Here is a 14828-nt window from a genome sequence, read left to right as displayed (position 1 = left end):
AGCCCTTATTAAACCAAAGCACCGACTCGCATTATCCCTCAAAGTCCCACAGATCTGCCAAAAAAATGAAGTTCCACTGTGCCGGAGTGTGAGTGTGAGTGTGAGTGTGAGTGTGTGTGTGTGTGTGTGTGTGTGTGTGTGTGTGTGTGTGTGTGACTGTCTAATTCAGACATGCATGTAAAAGGGGAGGGTGTTGAAAACTAGTGTTGAGAATCTTATTTTTGTTCTCCCACATATCTTCTCAGTTCAGCTCCCCTTCACTTGTCCTCTCAGAAAATCCCATCTATCCATACCATCCATCCATCCTCACTCGGCTCAATCAGTGCTGTCTATTCGCTGTCTCGTTGCCATGGTTTCCATTATGCTTCCTGCCTGCTCTGGTTTGAAGGATAAAGAGCTGATGATGGTGAGTATCTAGAGAAGGGGAGAAACAAAGAGGCAAAATGGTGAAGGATATTCTGTACTTTTTGTCACTGCTTGAATATTGTCATCTCACTCTTACACACATGTACACACAGGCGCACACACATAATTGTGGTCTTCGATCCACATCCCCTGGGTTCCTGGTAAGGTTGGAAAGCAGCTCTATGGCAGTACTCCCCCTTGGCGTCAGATATTTAGCTCTAGCTAGTCTTATCTTTTAACTGATCGATAAGCAGCTGGTACAGCACTCCCTCTACTCTCTACGGGACAGGCTGCAGCTACGCAGGACTGCACCGAACCAAATCAGCCTGCACCAGCCTTTGTTACGCTCAGTGACTGTGCTGCACACTGGCCAGCAATACAGGGAAAGAGGGGATTTGCTCTGAAAAGCACTTGATGACTGTAAGTGCATGCAATAGTGCCCGTGTATGTATGCATGCATGTTCGTGCCTTGTGCTTGTGTTCAGGCTGTCAGAAATCAGGCTGAAAATGTGGACTTTATTTAGCTGACCTGTTTGGAGAGTGGGGAGGCAGATTGTCGGGGAGTGTGTGTGTGAGAAAGCAGAACAGGGAAAAAGGAATTCAGTGAGGGAGGGAAAGAAAAGGGAGCTTAAACTCAATCCTTTCTCCGCCACACACATCACCCCCTCCGCTGTGATTTTTTTTTTTTTTTTTTCACCCCCTATCCCCCACTCTTATTGTACGCTTCTTAGGGCCTTCCTTAACTTTTAATAAGACTCTTTAATAAGTCCCCAGATCATGGCTCGGTCAGTCAGGGCTTCTATTTCAACACAGCTCTGCTTAATCTCACTCTAAAATAGATTTGCTCCCTTTCCTCTCTTACTCTCAGCCCCTCTGCCTTCGCTCTGTATTTATCCACAAGATGGTAAAAGTACTTAATAAACTTCTGGGGGATCAAGCAAGGTTCTATCATCCTCTGTGGTTGGTGTACACAGGCAATCGGGTATATATGACTGGGGATGTACAAGCTTAATTTCTATTAAGAAGGCTCAAGAGGAATGTTTTTGAGAGGAAATACCTTGGTTTTCACAGAAAAGGCAAATTCGGCAAAAGTGAAGATATATGTTTGGATCTAGGAACTGATACTGAAAATGTAAAAGTCAGAAAAAGCGTTGGGCCATGTTGAAATTCTGTGTCTGTTATTTAAAATGTTTTGCCTTCTGCGATCAATTCACCAAAAAAGATTTCCTCGTTTCCGTGGTGTGCATGGTGACGCTGCGGTGTCATACTTTAGTTTCAGTCTCTTTGGCCTACTTAGGCTTGTTGTAAGTAGCACACTGAGCTGCGTCTACTTTCCCCGTGGACTCAGGCTGAATAATTGAGTGGTGCTGAGGCAGGGTAATAAGCTACACTGCTGCTGTAATAACCTGCTGGTCAACCTGTGTGTGAATGTGTGTGTGTGTGTGCTCCAGTGCCGTAATGACTGCTATTACTCATGGTTAGAAATTAGCACCTGCCAAATGTGGGTGATTTTATGTAGTAGTTGGTGAATTTGCTTCACTGACCAGCCATGGTGACAGGTAAAATAAGAAGCACGTGGAAATAAACGATGACGTTTCAGCAGGATTTTGTGACATTTCTCAATGCAGATTGAATCTCAAGTCTGCTTGTCTCACTCTGACCCCAACAATGAGACCTGAGGAGTTGCCAGGTCAACTTGAGTATACGCGAACTACACTACGGTTCAAACGAATCACGTCAGGTTAGCCTGGAGGATTTCAAATAATATATTCATATTTTCCAATTAATACATTTCTGAAAGCTATTAACTCAACATTTATTCATTTAGTATCTTTTAAGAATTCTGTGAATCAGATTTTCAAGAATGACAGGGAGACACTTTCAAAGCATTGAGACTTCCCGGGGGGGGTCACTACTGAATTAAATCTCGAACCAGTGTTAATTTAGTCCGAACACGTTCATTATTTCATCCAACTGATTTTAAGTTCAGTCTGGAAAGATGCAACAACATTTTCAAATCTGAGAAAGAAATTGACAAGAAAAAAAACGTTGACCAAAAGAACCCTGTACAACAGCCCATAAATCCCAAACCGTAGTTTCAGTTTTTTCAGAACTGCTGTTGATTTTATTCTGTAATGTTGTAGGCCTTAATGGTAGTGTTGTTCTACATCGTGTTATACAGTAATTGTTCAGTTATAAATCATCATTATGCAAAGAAAGCAAGCTATGAACTAACCAACAGACTTTATTTAAGCCCACTTTTTACAGAGTCTGCCTCACCTGGAAGCAATGCAGCATCTCATTGTTGTGAGATCCTTGGCATAATGTTTAAAAATTATTTTATTTTACTTCTGAACATCAGGTTACGTAGCATTGTTGGTGCGTTATTGTTGTGCTGCTGTTCACCAGAATCACCAGAGAGATGATCTGAGAGCGTAGGAGGAGAAATGTGCGGCCATTCAAAGAGACATTTAGAAAATGACACATTTTGGGGTCAAGAAAAAACATTCCGTACGTTTGTGTTCTGCTTTCTTCAACTAAAGTGTATAGAACTACACTTTTTTTGTCTACAATATTATACGTTGATATGTTGCGTTTATCATTTTAACGATGTTGGTGCCATCTCTTAGTTGTGGAAAAAAGCATTTTACAACTATATTTGTCATCGCCTTAGTTAACCAAATTAACTCCACAGTCCAGGCAGTCTGAGAAGTGAATGTTTACATGACGACCTTTACAGAGATTGACAGCAGAGCCCTGACATCCTCAGCCTGATTGAATCCTTTCTCTGTACCGGCCTCTACAACAAACTGTGAGGTTTCAATCAGACGAAGTTGGTGGAGAGTGAGTGGAGGTCTCGTCTCACATCAAGAAGCATATGTGACCTGCTGATGGAGACCGTCCAGCGCTCCACTCCATCTGCAGACGATTATGACCCACATCCCTGCCGTTCAGCTCTGGCAAGTTTAAATATTTACTTGAAGAAATAGCTTATTTGCCTATATAATCATGCTTGAATATTGTAGAGCTCTTATTAGATTATATAGATACGGCTGATTTAAAAATGAAAAAAATAAAATCGAGTGGCTGATGGCTTTTGAAATCCACCTTCCACAGTGGCAGGTGGACGAAAAAGTTAATTTCCAACCCTGGTGTTACTCCAGGGCTTCGGAAGCAGACGGATTCTATTAAAGGAGCCAGACGTGTTATATGAGCATGTGTGTTTTTGTTATGTCTGAATACAGACACTCAATCTGTTGTGTAAACTGTGTCTCCCATGAGTGTGTTCACAGAGATCATCAGCCATTGATTTGAAGTTAAAGAACAAGTGTCCTTCATCACTTTCTCATGCTGCTTGTGACTTAAAGCGTACTATCAAATATGCAGGGCCTTGTTTGCATTTTTTATTTGATTTCATAAGCTGTATATTAATGTTCATAATACTTATGAAGATTTATGATTTTTATTCATAAAAAAGTCATTTATTATATTCAACTATTTTATCCAGCCATTTTGTTTGTGTTGATAAAGCACTGAAGTTCTGTACAAAAACATCACTACTCTGCTGTGTGTGTTCACGTGCACATGCACATTCACAACTGCAAAGGTGGAACATATGTTGAAGGACAATTAGCTGAATCCAAATTTCAGGCACATATGCCAATGTAGCCCTGTAAATGTTTTATTAAATATGGTATTTATGTGACCTACCTCTGACATGAACTCTGGACATAATACGGTTTTGGCCTTTCACACATGAAAACCACAACAGGAGATTCTTCGGGGTCACACAAATTCATAATAAATCTTGAGTGTTTTGGTGCGGCATCTGGGCCGAGCATGCAGAAGCTGAATATGACGTATAAAGTCCACTGCTAATGACACTGCCCCTTATCGCCAAAATCTCTATAATATCGTCTGTCGCATGTCAGAAATGTCATGAACACGCCCACTCACTGTGAATTCTCCAGATGATTTCCTGCTGTATACTCACATGGGCTCAAACAGTTCATCCGGACTCTTATAGGGTAGAAAGATTGTCCTGAGCAACTGACTCAGACGTTTGTGTTCTCACATGCAGCCCCTCCTGATAATTTAAGTAAAATGTCCTGGGTTCAGTTTGTCTAAAAGCAACTTTGGAGATTCTTGTACTTCGAAGAAAGATATTCCCCTCTCTCTGTGTGTGTGTGTGTGTGTGTGTGTGTGTGTGTGTGTGTGTGTGTGTGTGTGTGTGTGTGTGTGTGTGTGTGTGTGTGTGTGTGTGTGTGTGTGTGTGTGTGTGTGTGTGTGTGTGTGTGTGTGTGTGTGTGTGTGTGTGTGTGTGTGTGTGTGTGTGAGAGAGAGCCAGTGTGTGTGAGCCATTGTAAACCGGTACACAACTCAGCAGTCCCCCCCGCCAACCACAAGTATCACTCTACAGCTGAATGAACTCTTCCCCTGCTGTAATCTCAAACTAGCATCACTTAGATCCCATCAATTCTTAATGCACAGTCCTTAACCTGAAATACTTCAAATTCACTCTAGTTTCACTCTCCCTTGTCCCCTTTCATCTCTCCCTCTCCCCTTTGGATGAGTGACTGACTGCCTGCTTGTTTGATTTGTTGGTTCTATTTAATTCAAACGTAAATGATAAGAAAGTTTGGGTGCTCAACAGACACTTATATCACACCTTCTGATGCTAGTATTCTTTCTCCTTCTGCTTTGTACCTTTTTACAGATGAAAGCAACGTCTCCTGGTGACTGAAACATGACAAATCGGAGCGAGTGGGGAGAAAAGCCATTCATCAAAAAGTTGGAGTTGACAACTGTTTTCTTCTCGTGTTGTTTGCAGGTGAGTCTGTTCTTTCAGCTTGCTTTGTGTTCCCTTTGAAGTGACTTGTTCTTGTACTGTGTGTGTGTGTGTGTGTGTGTGTGTGTGTGTGTGTGTGTGTGTGTGTGTGTGTGTGTGTGTGTGTGTGTGTGTGTGTGTGTGAGATGTATGGCACTAGAAATTCTCCTCGTTTTACGTGCAACAGTTTGCTGCAGACGTTTTGGCATTGAAACCTAAAATTCCCCAACCAATAGATTTCCATGTATGATGTTGATCAACGGAACCGTCACCACCTCATCTCGTATGCTTTCACTTTACTTCTTACGAGGGCATCATGACTGATGCATTTGAGTTGTTAACTGGTCGATTTATCACGTGAGATATGTTTTTTTTTTTTCTGACCATATGAGGCAGTTACAGAGACGTTTTGGTAAAGTATTGTACCAACTCTAAATGTGACTTTTCAAAAACAGCACCCCCTAATGCATATCTGCTGTAAAGGCATTGCCACTTTTGTATTACTGCACCATGCTTAAACTGCAGATGAGCGACAAATCTACAATGATGCACAGTGTCGGCTACCAGTTTTGTCAAGTAGTCGAGTAATGTGTGAAAACCCTTCTTCTGGCGTCCCTCACCAGCGGTTACTTTCTAACCAGGTTCAGTAGACCACTAGCCAGCATGAACCATATTTAATTTTAAATAGTTATGTTACTCTCCAGATTTAGTGACATTAATAATGCTCTCAAAATAAAAGACTATGCTCTTAATGAAAGACCGGAAATAAACTCCATATAAATTCGTCCTGTTACACAACTAACTTTTGATGTACGAACACTCTCGGTCTGAGTCAAAGCTGTTTGAGTGACCGATGTGTCCTCGCAGACACAACTGCTGTGTGTTGCATCTCAACCTCCAGCATTATTTTGAGGCTATACCCATTACCGAGCCAATTGTGTGCGTGTGTGGAGGATGAGTGTGTTTGATCATGAATACTTTCCAATTTAAAAAAACAAACACACAAAAAGTAAGACACGAGGACCCTCCCCCTTTGACTGTTATCTCTCACACACGCACACACACACACACACACACACACACACACACACACACACACACACACACACACACAGGGCCCTAGTGGCTGATAAAGACCTTTTTGGCAAAGGCTCTTCTCTGTGCTGTGGGCTCATTAATGCTCTGAGTGTGTCCCTGTGACTGAGGACTAAGCCCTCAGCTCTTATCAACAACACCAGGCTTGGTTGGCTACTCTGTCACACACACACACACACACACACACCCACCGGATTATGAAGAGTGCGGATAAGTCGCCAACATCAGTTCAGATATCCCCTTACAGGACAATGACAGACACCCCCTCTCCCTTCCCACTGTCACCGTCATGGATAGTGTGTGGGGAAGGGGGGTGCACTGCTTTCCAATTGATCCATTTGTGTTTGTTGATCCATCTGTACACAGTTGCTGTCATGGATAGGTCAGTGTGTGTGTGTGGTGTGAACTTTTGTGCTTTTGTTGGGTGTGTCATCTTAACACAGGATGACATAAAAGCTTACACCTCTTTCCTTGCGGGGGCCATTTGTTTCCTCCAACACACACACCCACACACACGTGTGCAAACTGTGGGGTTATTTCCATATTTATTACTGTGCTGTTCTTCTGCTCCACAAATTGATGGTGTGTTTGCGTGTGATTAAATGGGTGTTGGTGCAGAGTAACGTTACAGGCCTGGTTCAGTGAGGACTGTGTGGGCGGCTGGTGGTTTATGGCTCTTTCAGATTGGTGTGTGTGTGTGTGCGGATTGTTTGTTTTCATGTATTGTCTGAGTCCTCAGGCTGTGTCTTTTCAGCTTTGGGGAGAATTATTATTACTTCTTCCCCAGGGAGAGCAGAGGTGTGACATACTGCAACACCCACTATCCACCACTACTCCCCACCACGTTCCAAAAGACACACACAACTATTGATGCATCATCCCCTTCATATGTGTTAACACCAGGGTCATGGAGTAGTCCCCCTGGACTTTAAATCGGATGTCTCCTGCACATGATCAGGGAACAACATGTTCACATGCAATCAAATGAGTTCATCATTTTGACTCTACTTTCTTCTCTCTAATAGTTGTATTATTAAAAAGTCAGGTTTTAAGGAATGTTATACAGCGGCCTCATTTTCAGTTTATGCATTTTAACAAATGTTTTTATGGCTTTTGTTTTTGATTTTTATTGGCCCTGGGGTCATGACAAATGTTACGCTTATTAAAGTCAAAAAATGTAAATCACCTAAATTAATATTATAGTTTTAACAGCAGTAGTCGTATTGTTTTACATCTCCATGCTCTTGGTTCTTGCCTTCAGGTTGAGGCTGTTTTGGAAGATGCAGGGGACTCTCCTCACATCAAATCCTCTTTCCCTTTAGTCCAGCCCTTCCTTTACTCCTGTTAAGGGCAGCAGATGTTGACTTTACAGCATACAAAAATATATATTTTTCTATGTCATTTTCAGCTTTTTAATCTCAGCTCTCTGTGCAAGAGAACAAGTGGACCGGATGTCCTCTGGTGAGTTCAGATCTAATCACGTTGAAAGGCAGCCAGTGTAGCCTGCAGCGCTCAATAATTGGTTGACCTCAGAAACACTCTATTACCAACTATTTCTGAGGATTTGATATTTTACGGCTGATGCTAAAATCCAGACGGCTGGTACTAACTATGGTTCTCGCCGCTTTACTGTCTAATTCGTTAAATTGGCCTCCCAGATTTGGACCAGTCAGGCAACTGGCTTCTTATTCACAGCCATGTTAACATTACCATGGCTAATTAAAGGCTTCATCTGGGGCCTGGAGAAATGGAGAGGCAGGAAATGCAGAGTTTAGAGAGCAACAGTGGGAAGGCTCCGACAGTGATGACGGGACTCAAGGACCCAATCTGAAGTTGCCGTTTGGCCGTTTACCTATAAAAGGTAATATGAATATATTTCTGCCTTTTGGATGTAATCTGTGGTTGGTGCGAGGGTAAGGCTGGTGTGTGTGTGTGGGGTGGGGAGGGGGGGCTGTTGGAGTGTCTGGTGCACCCATGTGTTTCTTTTGTCTGCTGAGGGAGTTGAGAAGCATCTCTTTAATTTGGTCTATAATGGAATTTGGCCCAAGGGTATGCCATACTCTTCTGAGAAATGGCAGTATGAGAGGAGGATGAAAAGAGGTGGCAGTGGGTTGGCGAGGGGACAAGAGGAGAGATGGCAGAGCGGGGAGGAAGAGAAGAAAGAGGGGGGGGGGGTGGCATATGGATGGAAGATGAGAAAATGTACGGAGGGAAAGGGAGATGTAAGCGAGGCTGGGGGAGGACGAGGCATTGCATCCTCAGTCATCTGTGAGACTTCATAAGTACTGGGTGCATGGACGAGTGGCTGGCAGTCAAGTCAATATGACATATGAATATTGCAGGAGCCATTCTCTCCCCTCCTGCCCTCCTCAATTATTAATGTCTGGCTCAGAGTTGGCTCAACTCTTACTTGAGGCCTTCCCCTCCACCCCTCCTGAAAACAAGTGAGAAACAGACAGATGGACAAACAGACATAAAAACTTGAGTGTTGGAAGCCCAGTGGACAGGGAGACACGTTCACATGAGGAAGAGAGATCTGGAACAGCATGCAGGGACTGAGATTAGGTTAATCTACTCATATTCCGATCATTGATTTCTATTGCAGAAATAAATTAAGTTCATTACGTATTTTCTGCCGTGCGTCATCATTCCAAAAGGAAGGAAATGTCCATTCCAATGGCCAAATGATGTTTTAATCAACGCTATTACTAAATATGGATATACAGGCTGCCAAGCTCAGAGTACAGCATTCTCAATTTCATGCCTGTGTGGTTAAAGTAATTTTCTGTGAAGAAATGTTATAAGCTAAGTGTGCTCTTAAAGATAGAGAAGCACCCGGTCATTGTAGTTTGAGGCACCAAGCCTGATGCCAAGATCTGTTAATACTGCATATTCACTGATGTGTTAATATTAAATCCTTGTGATGGGTGTAGAAGAGACTCAGCTCATTGACTTTTGAGTCTTTTCCATGCTGTGCAGTTGTGTGAAGGTGTTGAGGTTACATCACATTCAGAAGAGTTTGTATCTGTTTTTACTTTGCTAAAAAATATAGGCCATACACAGACCACTGTCCAAGTATTTGGACAATTCTACATTCTTCAGGGTCTGAGCCTCAGCCATTTTAATTTAAAATAAAGTAATGGATACAACAGTAAAATGAGAAGTATCAGCTTAAACTTTTTTTTCATCATCAATATAGAAGGAATTCAGTAGTAGATCTTTTTAATACTGGATTTAAATCATCGAATCCAGAGTGCCCACGTCGGTCTCTAAATGAAGTGTGGTCCGGTGCATTGATGGTACATTGTTTGTTGAAGCAGCAGAAAGTAACTGGGTAAGTGACTTGGTCTTGGTTTGTAGGCAATGGCAGGGTTTCACTGTTATTGTACAGCAGCATTGTATGCACTTAAATAGGTTGTCACAAGGCATTTTGCACAAACATTAAATAACACGATTTTGTTTGTCCCTGTCCAGTTATTTTTGAGGCCTGGAAATGTTGGATATATGTCCCTCAGAGTTGTTTCTATATTAATGTAACAATACTCAAATTAAAGCTGAGACTTATGTGGAGTATCCATATTTCTTTTCAAACGGCATTAAAGAAAAATGTGTAACTGTCCAAATTCTTCAGTCTGAATGGTTTATTACACTATATTGATATCTATCAATAGTAATTACAGAGGTATTGTTTAGTCTATGTTAAGCAGTGCACAATATCTGTTTATTTTTTTTTACCTCTGAAATAGGGCTGGGGGATAAAACGATAGCGATAATTATCACGATATAACTTTTCCGCGATAAGAATTTAAGACATGTTCGTTCGAACTTCCATGTTTTGACAGACCACACGAACAGTCAATGAGAATGGCACCGAGCTGAAAGCCACATCAGGTTAGGTTGACTCGCACAGAGCGGAGGAGCAGCAGCACACGTGCTAATGTTTGGGCTCCTGCAGAGAGGACGACTCTGCATCAATGCAGTGACTGAACATAATCAATTCATGTTTTCCGCTACATTCATAGCTTTAGTGGGTTTCCACCGCTGAATAATTATAACCACCGCTGCTTTAGGATCAGATCAGACGCTCATTAAAGGTCCAGTCGTCCTGTGTCAGAGTCTCTGTTGGAGTCTGCTTCCTCCTCACTCCCCCTCTGACCTGCACTCACTTCACACAAACACCAGCACTGATCACAAGTTATTAGGACACATACAGGACTGACGTTTACTTTGTTTGTTTGATTCTCTAGAGATTATGAGACACATGTTTAAACCTGCTACACAACACAACACGGTACGTGACGCGCACGGTCAGGACATCAGGGTTAAAGTGACCAGAACGATCTGGAGTCAATATAGAATAGTATATAGAAGCTTTGAAGGAAATAAATACAATTTAAGCTGTGTAGCTGTTCCACTGCATACTTTATTTATTTGCTGTAGCTAGAAATCTGCCAAGAATGTATAATAGTAAAATATTGTATGATTTTTTTTTTTTCTAAAATATGTACCAAATATGAAATTATTTTATCAGTACATAGACATGTGATCTCTGACATTCCAGTTTCCACCTACGTTCTACTGGCTAAACTGGTGATATGCAACACATAAATTACACTGGCTGTTTGGAGGATAACCATTAAAATGACTGATAACTTGTGTCATTTCCAATTAGCGTGAAGTATTATTTAAAGGCATTAAAGCGTGACATTAAGCAGCGAGTGTGTCACATCAGATAAGTGAGAGCCGATAACCTTAAATGTAATGCATGCATGAAATAAAGTTTTGAATAGGTCAGGATGTCTACACTGATGCAATGTGACTGTTAGTCCTTGAATGACACCATCGCTGGGCAAACGGATACCATGACGCCAACCAGGTTGTCGACATTACGGTTCCTGTTGACCTTTCCGGCAGGTGAGGGAGGGAGGTATGATGGAGGGAGAAGTTGGGCAAAGAGGTGCTGTGGAGTGTGTATTACGGTCATAGGCCACCTTTTAGGGACAAAAAAGTCAGTCAATTGGAGACAAAGGCTGTGTCCAATTAGGACAACAGTGATTTTGGGTCAGTGGATAAGGTAAAGGGTAGGTTAAGTCTCCAGGAAATGAATGTAAGTCTATACAAAAAGTCCACTATGGCAGCGTCTGTGTGTGTGTGTTTGTGAGAAAGCCAGAGGGTGTGCTGGGTCAGTGAGCTTGACGGGGTGCTGGCAGGAGATGGGCACAGCGGCAGGCTGTTCAGGGTGTAGGAGATCTCCCCCAGCTGGGTATAAAACTCAGAAAGTGGATGTCAAGGTCTCCCAAACAATTTACACACTCCACACAAACACACCCACACACCTGTGCAAGCATAATTCCTGTATCCGCACACATGCACATACTGAATGGTGACCTTGTTGGGCTGACAGAGTTAGCAGGAGCAACAGCTCTCTTTGGCAGCATCATCTGTTTGCCTGTGTGTGTGTGTGCGCGCGCGTTTGCACTGCCTGTGTAGTTTTCGTTAAGCTCCCGTTGGACTCTGTTACTTCCGTTACATATCCACAAGTTGAGGATTGGTGCAAGAAAAACAAGATGGGGGTTGGGGGGGTAGGTTAAATAAAAAAAGTTGTTTTTCAGTTTGTCTTCTGTGCTTAAAGTGGATGTAAGAAGAACTTGAATCAGCTAAACTGTTGAGATACAGTGAAGTGAGTCTTTGAACTGAGCTGATGAAAGCAAAATTGACAGGTTGCATGTATGCAGACATGAACCTCTGTTGCACCAGGCCAGGGCCCGATATGGAGCCAGCTGAGAAACCGCTCCTTTTGAGACCTGGCCCCTGACTATTTTCCCACTAAAAGGGCTTGGAACCAGTTCTAGATTATCTTATCATCTGTAGAGAAGTGCTATTAGTCTTTATCTTGGTCTTGTTTGGATGCTTGTGTAAAACAAGTAAGTGGTTAAGGAGAATCAAATCCAATCAAAACCCTAATGGACATGTACGTTCGTGGAATAAAAGGGTCTGAATACTTCTTGTGGTATATTAGTAGCAGCAGATAACATCTAACATTGATGGTGGCGTTTCCCTGCAGGTTTACATGCATGTGTGCAAATGTTCAAATGTTTGTTTGCATGTTGCACTGTTTGAACATTTGTATGTGCACACGCTTCTGTGTGCTCATACAGTGGCTGAAATGCCTGCATACTTGTGTCCAGTAGTGTCCGTGCCTGTGTTGTAGCTGCTGTAACAGTGATTGACGAGGAACTGTGAGTGTGCAGTACGAGCAGAGCTCGACCCCATCTGACTGATCTGTAAATATTCCCTCTTTCTGCTGCCTCAGCAAGTTTCTGCTATAGCACAACGCATGGATCACATTGGCAGGGTACGGGCAGGGAGGGAGCAGGAGGTGTGGAGAAAGCTAACAATTACAGCAAATAAGAGAGGAGGTAGGGAGAAACCTTAGGGACTGGAGAGAGAGCTAGAATAGTGAAGTGTTAGAAATTGGGGAAGCAGAGAGAAGAGTGGGGCTGCACAGCTCTCCTCATCAGAGCTGCAACATTAGGTCCTCAGGCTGTGCTGGAACTTGGCCAGACCCACACAGCAGCAAACACAATGCTTCGACTCTGCCTTTTTCCCCTCTGTTGTTCCTTGGCTCAGAGCTTCTCTGTCCTTCACTGTATCCCCTTCTATTAATCTGTCAGCGTCACTATGTGTAAAAGGAAAATGAGATGAACAAAGGAGAGACAAGTTGAGAAATGGAATCAGAGACTTTTAACAGGAGTTTGTTCACCAAAACAAATGAAGCCAAAAGTGCAGCTCTGCCCTACAGGCCCCAAAAAGGCCATGTCCAAACATAAGGGCTGGGTGATATGACTTCAAATCTCAAACTTTTACCTCGATTTCACCTAATGAACACCCCACCCCATGGGGTGCATCACTCAGTCCATTACTCAGAGTCAGTCAGCAAGTGACACTGCTTTATAAAAACCTCCTGAATTCATATTTATGTTCATGGATAATCGGGGCATCGCTTCTTCTGCAACAATGAAGTGAAAACACTGCTGCATCATAATCTGCGGGGAGAACTTGGGGAAAGTATTAACTGACATGAGTGAAATTATGTTTGTTAGAGGTTATCAATGCCTGCTCTATACTCTTACTGATAAATGATTATGCTTTGTGCTCTTTCTGGGAAACTGGACTCTTTTTTTTCTTTAAGTTAGTAATAGTAAGTAATCTTAGCATATTTAAGAAGTGTAAACTAAAATCAAAAGAATTAAGGGAAAATAGCGTGAGACAGAAGGAGAGAGGCAAGCAATAGGTAATCTGTTGCGTTGTTCTCCTTCTGTCTTGTTCCTGGAGTTCAGGCACATGCTCTCTCTGCAGTGATGATGAGATGGTGAGAGCAATCGCTTGACTTCAGATGAAATGGACATTGTTATTAAGGGCTAGTCCTGCAGTGGAGCGTTACTGGGTGATTTTCTAAAGTAAAAGGACATTTTAGTCATGACCTTTTTATTAATCTGTTTCTTTAGATATTTCTCTCTGATGCACACAGTCACAGAAACGCCTGCGTACTCACATCCTCGTATTCACATTTCACAGCAGTGACATGCCGAGTGTTACGGCGCGGAACTAAAATCTTTTAAAGCCACTTTGTGAGGTTGGTCCACTGGCTAATTCCATTCAGTGTGAAATGAAATTGCGAGCTTCTGTGATGCTTGTCCAAGTTTTGATTCAGAGGCCTGCAGCTCCTTTAAAGACGGATTTAAAAAGAGCAAAGGTTTGACACAAAGTGGCTTTGTTGATTGCGTGAAATTAGGTCCTGCATATGGGCTTTTTACACTGCACTGCTCTTATGCAAGAACCCGCTCCCTCTCTTACTTATATAAAGCCTGCTAGCATTTCCATTACTCTTTTGACAGAGGCATATGACAATAGCTTTCCTGTGTGGTAATATGATTACATTAACATGGGGTAAGGGAGCCAGTGACGGCCAGAAAGCTCAAATCAAACAGACTTCTCTCCAAAGAATGCACTAAAGTAAAACATAAAGAAAACACAAGTGGACATCTCCAGAGTCAAACACCAGCTCAATAGTATTTGTTTTTTACTTCTGGTATGCTCATAACTAGCCTTGTGCCCAAGTGTCTATTTATTCTTGCTCTCAGGTCAGTTCTTAAAGCTCAGATCAGGGGAGGCACTTTTACTCCCTGGCTGCCGACGAATGCTGGAAGAATAATACAAAGGTCAGAGTATTCAGCTTTGTTTGCACTAGAGCCCGACTGATATGGACTTTTGGGCCCTGATGCCACTATATCAGCCGGGAAATTTTAAGAATTGACAATGATAGCTAATATTGTCTATCAAACCCTTGTGACAAAGAAATGCAAAAGAGGCATTATACTTTATTGTTTCACCATCAACACAAATGCAACCAAATATATATAGAACTTGAATTAAGAAAATAAACATACAAAATATAAACATAAATGCACATATTTTCTGCATTGTTGATTCTGCAAAA

At 42.3% G+C, this 14828-nt stretch overlaps 1 protein-coding gene across 1 annotated transcript in view; it reads left to right on the top strand.

Moving 5' to 3' along the window:
• The first annotated feature begins 259 nt into the window (after positions 1 to 259).
• The window catches only part of dab1a (DAB adaptor protein 1a), a 239200-nt gene continuing 224631 nt past the window's right edge, over positions 260 to 14828 (top strand). The window contains exons 1-2 of the mRNA XM_034583814.1: positions 260 to 406; positions 5123 to 5236. The gene's annotated coding sequence lies outside the window, so the exon portion shown is untranslated. The remainder of the gene's footprint in view (positions 407 to 5122; positions 5237 to 14828) is intronic.

This window comes from Hippoglossus hippoglossus, chromosome 4 (genome assembly GCF_009819705.1).
Source record: "Hippoglossus hippoglossus isolate fHipHip1 chromosome 4, fHipHip1.pri, whole genome shotgun sequence".
NCBI lineage: Eukaryota > Metazoa > Chordata > Actinopteri > Pleuronectiformes > Pleuronectidae > Hippoglossus > Hippoglossus hippoglossus.
This window is presented reverse-complemented; position numbering and strand designations above follow the sequence as displayed.